This window comes from Salmo salar, chromosome ssa22 (assembly GCF_905237065.1).
Source record: "Salmo salar chromosome ssa22, Ssal_v3.1, whole genome shotgun sequence".
Taxonomy (NCBI): Eukaryota; Metazoa; Chordata; class Actinopteri; order Salmoniformes; family Salmonidae; genus Salmo; species Salmo salar.
Genome location: NC_059463.1, coordinates 18275001 through 18284248, shown reverse-complemented (window position 1 = coordinate 18284248; position 9248 = coordinate 18275001). Strand labels below are relative to the sequence as shown.

Sequence of the window (9248 nt, the reverse complement as noted above, 5' to 3'; positions counted from 1 at the left end):
ATGCTTTTACAACAGTCTTCCCACATATACTGAGCACTTGTTAGCTGCTTTTCAGGTCAGGTGATTGTGGAGGCCAGGTCATCTGATGCAGCACTCCATCACTCTCCTTCTTGATCAAATAGCCCTTACACAGCATGGAGGTGTGTTGGGTCATTGTCCTGTTGAAAAACAAATGATAGTCCCACTAAGCCCAAAACAGATATCTTATCGCTGCAGAATGTGGTGGCAGCCATACTGGTTAAGTGTGCCTTGAATTCTAAATAAATCACTGACAGTGTCATCAGCAAAGCACCCCCATACCATCACACCTCCTCCTCCATGTTTCACGGTGGGAACCACACATGCGAAGATCATCCGTTCACCTACACTGCATCTCACAAAGATACAGCGGAACCAAAAATCTCACATTTTGGACTCACCTGACCAAAGAACAGATTTCCACCGGTCTAATGTCCATTGCTCGTGTTTCTTGGCCCAAGCAAGTCTCTTCTTCTTATTGGTGTCCTTTAGTAGTTGTTTCTTTGCATCAATTTGACCATTAAGGTCTGATTTATGCAGTCTCCACTGAACACTTGATGTTGAGATGTGTCTGTTACTTTAACTCTGTGAAGCATTTATTTGGGCTGCAATTTCTGAGGCTGGTATCTCTAATGAACTTATCATCTGCAGCAGAGGTAACTGGGTCTTCCATTCCTGTGGTGGTCCTCATGAGAGCCAGTTTCATCATAGCACTTGATGGTTTTTGCGAGTGCACTTGAAGAAACTTTCAAAGTTTGTGAGTGTGTGATATGGAGGTTGGAGACATGTTTATTTTAACAATATAAAGAACAGCTTCTATAAACAACGACAACACTGCCATGTTGCACTGCGTCTTGCTGTTGGAAAACCACATTAATGTTAGACTTTTGGCTGTCGCAGATGCACCTCCCCCGACTTCACTCCTCGACTTTCGTCTACAGTCGGTTGCTTTCGCCTCACCACTCAAACGAAACCCCTCTCTCTCTCTTACACTCTGTTGGGAATGCACCTGCCCGACGTCACCAATGACAAGCCTGCGAGTGAGCGAACGGTCGAATGTTTTCTCAAACACGATCTAGATTTCCAGTGTAAGATACCTGCCAGTCTAGGTGCCGAGCACAAGAGAAAGCAAACGTGATCAGGAACACTTTGAACACGAAGGTAAGTCGACTCCTTAACATTGAAATCATTGCAACATCATTGGAGGAAATCTTCAGTAGTTGACAGAATTAAGACAGTATAACTGCACATTGACAGCACCAGGGGAGGACTTACTTTCGATATATTCACACAAGTGCATTATATATATATTTTTAAACTAACTTTAGTGTATTTTAAAGTTTGAGTGAGACTTTGACACTACCACATCTGCTGATTGTTGAAAATGAGCAAGTTGGCTACAAAATAATCACTGCGGTAAAGTGTTCGGTAACCTACGCGCGCTTCAAAGCACGAAAACCGATGCGAGAACCCTCCATCTCTGTTGATGTAGGTAACCTATGTTCTGTAGGAATCCTTACACAAACTTTTCTCGCTTGCTCTTGGTAGATTAACTGTCTGTCAAATGTATTTTGGTTAGTAATTTTATACGCATTACTCACACTCAGTTTTTGTGAGAATGAAGTTGAGCAAAAAGAAACATCAAGCAACTTACCCTTGTCTAGTGTATTTCTTTCCATGGGTCTTGATGCTGTCATGGTATTTAGAATGGATTGTTATTTGTGCGGAGGGATCTTGCTCATTTCAGCCACCGCCAGTCCTTGATGTGTGTGATGTTTCACTTTCATTTTTCTCCACCCCATACCACAATATTGTAATTATATATTACCATGGCTGCCACAGATTTGGGACACTCCTGTTTGCTAGTGCCACTTGTGATCTAGGAATGCTGCACCTCAAATCCATAACCGCAAATTGTGTAATTTGCTGTCCTTGGTGCCAATCACCACATAGTACAGTAAGTTTATACAGTATATGATCTATAAATTAAAGATTTGTAGGCACTGGCCCAGTTGTTTTTCAACATTTGTCTGTGCTGCCTACTGAGAGGAAATGTGCAGAAAGATGGTAAACTAATTATTTTGGTAAGGTTGAATTCATTGTGCTCAGTGGTGTAGTGGTGTCTGGAGAAATGAAGATACTAAAATGTTTCCCAAACAGCCTGCCAGGCGAAGGAAAGGTGCCCTGTGTGAAAAATGATTTGAGAAACAGTGACATGTTTTCTGAATGACCTGAAAGGATAAATCCCATATTGGGCCAACTTAAGATGTATTGTGCAGGTAGATGAATACTAGGCATACCATTGAAATTGATAAATGAGGCCGTCACCTGAGTCAGAAATTCACAAGTTTCAGATTAAAAAAAAATATATATATATATTTTTTTTTATTGACAACAACATTGGATATTTTAAGTTCTGGCAAAAGTCCACTTTTGAGGTCTGGGAAAAATCTACGAAATTATGATTTGAGTGTAGTTACCCTTTAATTCAAGTGGCAGCCACCTAGCACTGTTTGGTTAGCGGTGTAAAACAGAGGGCCACAGGATTGATGCAAGTAATCATGAAATCATTCTACCAGGTAGGCATAGGCTTCTTTGTAGCTAGTTAACATTTAATTGAGAAGGTTTCTGGGAAAGCCTTTCCATCTATGGTCTATCAAAAGACTGTAAGGCCTATCATTAGCATCCCTATATTTTCCCTGTTACTTAATTGTTTGAAACCTGGATGTTTTACTTTATATTATGAGTCATGTCTTACCTTGCTTTGAAGTAGCCAAGACAAAATTTGACCGTAGAAATGTTGATGGAAATATTTGATAAACGCTTCCTCATAACTGCTATGCTCTTTTAGTGAGAGATGTAATGACAAGATTTGAAAACGGTGATTAGTAATAGCCAATGAGAGCTCGCCAGAGAAGAAGGCAGTGAGATGGTGTTGTTTTGCATCACCCAGAGTGTGTAGACTCTCCAGCAGGAGCGACGACTGCTACTGGTATGCATTTGTCCTTGCCGTAGTGTCAAATCGTTACAGCTCTGACAAACTCTTTACACACAATGTTATTCAATTCCAAATGTGTTGGCAAGATATTTCAACTTTGTATGGCAAGCGTGAAAGTCTGACTGCTTTGAGCCACAGCTCGTTGTAGCTATCTAATCACATCCTTGTTTTTGCGAGACAGCGTGGTATCCAGAATCCTCAAGACCCAGAGAAGAATGTTGGGGTGTGTGACCCTCCACCCTCCCCCCATTTAGAGATTACAGGAAAGAAGTTCCTCCTTTGCTGTCTTATCTGGGATCTGTTAGCCTTAGTTGACACCTAACCTGACCGTTTGTGTACTTGACCATACTACTTCATTGCCTTGCCAATGACTTGTTTGGCAAGACGACAAGTCGACTAAAGCAGAAACGGTGTGTCACCCAGGCTACATATTTTGTCATACAGTTTTTCATGATCTCTTCGACGGGCCACAATAGGACAGTAAAGGTAATCCTATACACCTGCATTGGATGCAGTAGGAGACAGGAGAGGTTTGTCTATTGGCTACTCTGCTTTGTATCTGGGTTTGAGGAGACCGTTGTGACAGCTGCTCAGTGAAGAGCTGCCAACGCAGCACTAGTCAACAAGGAAGCACAACAAATATGGCCAGCTACCCTCTATGCATCTGCTAGAGCACAACGTGTGTGCTTGTACTTGTGATTTATAAGTAGGCTTATTTAACTCTGCTTTGATTCTCTCTCTCAAATTATTAAGCTGAGGCTAAAGGCTACTAGTAACACTCCACACTAGCATAGCCAATAAGGCAAACTCTTTTAAGAGGGCGAGTCATATTTTTGAAGCGCAACAGTCTTTGTGTCCCTAGTCTCTGGAAGGAGACAGATGGTGGTAGAGCAGAGGTTCCTAAAGTTTTTTTTTGCCGTTGAGTCCATTTTTATATCAAAATAATAATAATGACCCCACCATGTAAAAAAGTGATACAATCAACGGGCAATGTTGACTTGTTTTAATTGGGACCATGACAGTCTATTACTAATCCGTTGGCCCAGTACTTTTGACCATTTCAGTCTGAAGGAAGTATGGTATGAAGTGACTGAAATGCGTCAGAAAGTTATTGGGAAGTTCAGAAGATCATCAGGCAATCATTTTGTATGATCTTCTGTGTGGAAAAGGACGTAATCCTTTAATGATGATCTCTCCCCCCCCCACTCTGATTTAGTTTGTGTCTGGTCTTGTCCACCTTGTTATAATGAGTCATGCGCAGCTTGTGGGCATTGTAGGACAGACAGGGTGGCAAACAGGATTATAAAACACACAAACACAGACCTTTTGTTGTCTGCTCTGTTGTGGTTTAGGCTACATGGCAATTATGTATTATTTATTCATTTTGACCATAACTGCTCCCAGGCATGGCTCTCAGCACATCACACACAGCGAGAGTGAGTGGAAGAGAAACACGGGTAATTGGGCTGAATCTACAACACGCTCCCATACTCCATTATTTATCCCAGCAGTTAGAGAGGTGATGAGCTAGCTTCTTTTTTTTACACATTCTGCTACTTATAGTGACACTCTCGAAACACGTTCTCTCTGTCACCCACCTTGGATGACAGCAGTCTAGTAGCACCCAATGTTGTCTTCTTACATCATTTAGCATCTCTCTCAGCACCATGCTTCTCTCCATCTTACCCTGTGGTGTATTGTTTGTCGGTCTACCTCAGTCCCCACTGTGCTCTCTGTTGTCTGGCCATTGCACGGTGCTGTCTGCGGCTTGTGGTAATCAAGACCGTGTCGACTGTGAGCAAAGCAGAAATGGATACCTTAATGCAGAGAGAGGCGCCTACACGACAAATCACACACACACACACACACACACTGATGAGCAGCATTCCTGTTATACTGAGTTAAATGAGCAGGTTTAAGGCATGCAGCAGGAACTAGGTTTTTATTTTTTTAATTAAATTTGTTAGTGGAATGCTGTAACAACACAGAATAGAACAAATAATACAAGTCCCATGATGGTAGTGACTTCCCATTACTCCTTATTTTATTAACCATTTATTCCCATTCATTTACTTTAATAAAATATTTCTTTTATTTGATGACTTTCATTATTAATCATCTCATTTCTATAGAGCTGCTACCTATGCTGTCTGACAAAATCACTATTTTAGTAGTTCTTTCAAGTAAATAAGGCATACTTTTATCAATCACTTAGATAATGTATTTTCCGGTAGAGATACCTCGCAAAGTAACTGCTTTCTATCCCTCTCCTGCGTTCTCTCTTCTATCGGTTAACGAGGTCTCCGTGTCTGCTCAACACAGACCGGACAAGTGCAATGGATTATGGTCATTGTAGTTAATTACCACATTTCCAGTGCTAAACTATGTAGAATATTGGCTTATTGGAAACTACAACTCCCTACTACATAGCACAGTTCGGGCTTGATCTGATTAATCTATACAGAAACTGAGCATCGAGTTCAGAGGGGGGAAAAAACAACAAAATGGAAATCAAATAATTGAACCGACGTCGGTCAATTAGTTGTTTAAAAAACGAAAAATAACCATTTGAACCCATAGCCACAGGCAAAAAGCTTAAGGCCGTCGCTCAAAAATTATAATGGCAACAATTTAGTGTAACCATTTATGTATTACAAAGACATTGTGTAAGTGTTTGTATTGATTTGAGAGTCGGGAAAGTGAACGCGAAAGCACTCTGAAATAAATGCAACACCGTGACCACAGACACGCTGCTTTGACCTTGAACTCGTTATTCCACCTTACTCCCTCTGACTTTCTCTGTCTGTCTGGTTGGAATGTCTCATTGACCTGTGTGTGTTGGTGTCTGCCTATGTGCGCTCTAGGCTGTGTCTGCTGTCATGACCTCTGTCAGTGTGTGTGGCGTAGGTAGAGTGACGCATTATCATCTGATGGACGGGAAAGGAAGGTTTTCATTTAGTCAGTATAGTCTCTACTGTAGAATACAAACTTCCTCGTACTCAAAGTTATAAGGGGTGTTAAAGTGATATGCAAAACTGTGGAAATGGGTTTACATATTATATTACAGAGTGTGTTGTAAGACAGATACAGATAGTGTTGCTAGCATTTTGGGCTTTTGAGTCTATCAAATCTAGTCAAATCAAATCATGTTACTACTTTCTTGCCACAGCAGTAGTCACCGTTAAAGAGAGCATGTCATGGTGGTTTGCATTCATTTTGTTTGTCAAAGCTTAGGTGAAAGTGGAACGCTTTAGGGAATGGTCATATTCCAAGTTGATCACAAAAGTGTCTTTTAAATATTCACTAATCATTGTAAACCCCTCCCTAAACGAGAAGCCTGGGGAAGTCCAATGCACAAAATCAGCTGAAAAATCGATGGCGCCTCGCAACACATCAAACCAATCAAATGCCTCGTTTGGGCAGAGGAGCTCAATAGATTAGTGTCGTAGGTGCAATTGTGCGTGAGTATAGCTGTGAAATCGCAGATTAAGACCCAATCAAAATATGTTGATGTAGCCTATACCTTGTTTGTGGTGACCGTACGACTGTAACAGGAGCAAACATAACCTTTTGCAAAGTAAATCTTCTTTATTGCGAGATAACGGGACCTGTCATGCTGAGTGATGGGTTTTCAAAAGCAGAATGTGGCTCCTGTCCCAAGCTTCTACTCATATAAAAGTATATACAGTGCATTCGGGAAAGTATTCAGAACCCTTTACATTTTCCACGTTTTGTTACATTACAGCCTTATTCTAAAATGGATTAAATTGTTTGTTTCCCTCATCAATCTACACACAATATCCCATAATGACAGCAAAAACAGTTTTTTTGCAAATTTTAGCAAATGTATAAAAAATTCAAAACAAATATAAAATGTACATAAGTATTCAGACCCTCTACTCAGTACTTTGTTGATGCACCTTTGGCAGCGATTACAGCCTCAAGTTTTTTGGGTATGACGCTAAGTTTGGCAAATCTGTATTTGGGGAGTTTCTCACATTCCTCTCTGCAGATCCTCTCAAGGTCTGTCAAGTTGGATGGGGATGAAGACTGTTAGCTGAAGCCAGAGTCTGAAAAGCACTCAATCTCAAGTAGATCTGAGACATCAACCATATAGTATGGGTGCTTCTTGATCAGAAGGTGTTTGCTTTGACACCTGGAAGGTGCTACCCATGCTTCCAGAACTTTCAAATAAATCTGTTGCACAAATTGAACTACGAGGAACTAGTGTGGTGGATCAGCAACCACAAACTGAACTTTCACTGTGAGAAGAAGAAACTGTCTGCTCGTTTGGCATGCAGACAGACGCACAAACGTTGACTGTTGATTTCAGCTATAGTGCTGAGACCATAGAATGGAAATTATCTTCAATTCCACAGAGAAGTAATGTAAGAAAGAGGAAAGAAGATGTAATACTGAAACCAATGACAATGTAGACTCACAAAACATGTGTATTTACTTTTATAACGTTACATTCTTTGTTGTGTATTTTGTGTAATTATTTGAATAGAACATATTCTGTGTTCCTTTTTTTAGTGTTTATTTTGGTAATTATTTTTACTTACAATTTGATGTCTGAAACTTACATTTTTTCCTCAATTCAGAAAAGTAAGGGAATTGCGCTCAGAAAGTTGTTGACAATTTTGTCACGGTTACCCTCATTGGCTGATGTGCAATAAACAGAGACACTCCCATGAACACCTGACGCTCCAGATACTCTACTAGTCTAAAAGGCCAGTTTTATTGCTTCTTTAATAAGGACAACAGTTTTCAGCTGTGCTAACATATTTGCAAAGTGGTTTTCTAATGATCAATTAGCCTTTTAAAATGATAAACTTGGATTAGCTAACACAACGTGCCACTGGAACACAGGAGTGATAGTTGCTGATAATGGGCCTCGGTACGTCTATGTAGATATTCTATTACAAATCAGCCGTTTCCAGCTACAATAGTCATTTACAACATTAACAATGTCTGCACTGTATTTCTGATCAATTTGATGTTATTTTAATGGACAAAAACACAATTTTTTTCTTTAAAAAATAAGGACATTTCTAAGGGACCCTAAACTTTTGAACGTTAGTATATATACTAAAATGCACAAACACAACTTATCAAAGAATTAGCAGATAGCACACATCAGACACTCATTTTACAAGTGAAATAATACCAGGGCATATCAAATCATAGGTACATACACATAGCTGCAACCATATCCACTCACCACTCCCTCTCACCACATAGCCTTACCTCCCCCCCCCCCTCCCCCCATTTTTGTTACACACAAATCACCATTGAACCATAGTGTGGACCTAATCGACAGCCAATCCAATGAGATGCTCGTGGAACAATGACGTTTGAAGTTGGCCTCACCATTTCTCTGAGCCAATGAAAGTTTCCGGAGTCCAGAAGACAATCGTGTATTCACCCTTGGCAATTTTCTTGCCCTCCTTCTCACTTTGACCTGTGTATGTGCTGGCTGTTCCTTCAGAATACAAACCTGATCCTTGATTATTGTGAAACTGCTATTACCATCGATTTATCCACTTTCAATAAATCACAGACTGTTGGCCACACTTGATACACTACACTTTTACCATAGCCTGTAGGTAAACTCACCAAAATGTCTCTCTTTTCTTTATGAGAGTGTTCAAGCAGAAGAGGGAGGGTTCTTGAAATGTAACAGCTAATCAAAATGGATTGGGAGCCAGTGGACCATTCAAACCGTTTTTGCAATACAGAATTCTCCAAACAACAATGTGATTTTGGAAGTATGGCAAAATGAGACTATCCCCTCCCTACTTAATTTATGCTTGCTCTATTGCTCTAGCTGTGTGTAAGGACGTAGGGTTATCTTGCACAAGCAGCTGCCATATAGTTTAACCATATTAACACAGAGATTACGTATTAACAGACAGAGTAGTAAATTACACTGACACCCTTTTTTTCCAAAGTCAAAATGGCAATTTCAGTTCTCACAATGAGCAATAACTTTAGTTGAAAACATTCTTCTTTGACTTGACACGCAGTAGATATTATATAATCCAGGCTGACGTAGGTTCAGGTTCATTATTGCATGGAGGCTGTTTGCTTAACTGTAATTGCTAGGGCTGGGCCCTGCTCAATAGACCCTCCTTGTCCTCTGGTTGGAGACGTCCCCCCCCCCATCTCTCCTCGCTCTCACATCTCAGGTTCCAGTCACTCTGGCCATCTAGGTCTAAGTAGAACTTTG

The 9248-nt window shown here is 40.5% G+C and overlaps 1 protein-coding gene across 3 annotated transcripts in view; it reads left to right on the top strand.

Moving 5' to 3' along the window:
* Nucleotides 1-934: 934 nt before the first annotated feature.
* Nucleotides 935-9248, top strand: part of LOC100195900 (protein kinase C delta type) — a 41059-nt gene continuing 32745 nt past the window's right edge. For 2 of the 3 annotated variants that reach the window (XM_045705478.1, XM_045705477.1), the window contains exon 1: nucleotides 935-1179. The gene's annotated coding sequence lies outside the window, so the exon portion shown is untranslated. The remainder of the gene's footprint in view (nucleotides 1180-9248) is intronic. The other variant, XM_014166565.2, reaches the window with a different exon arrangement.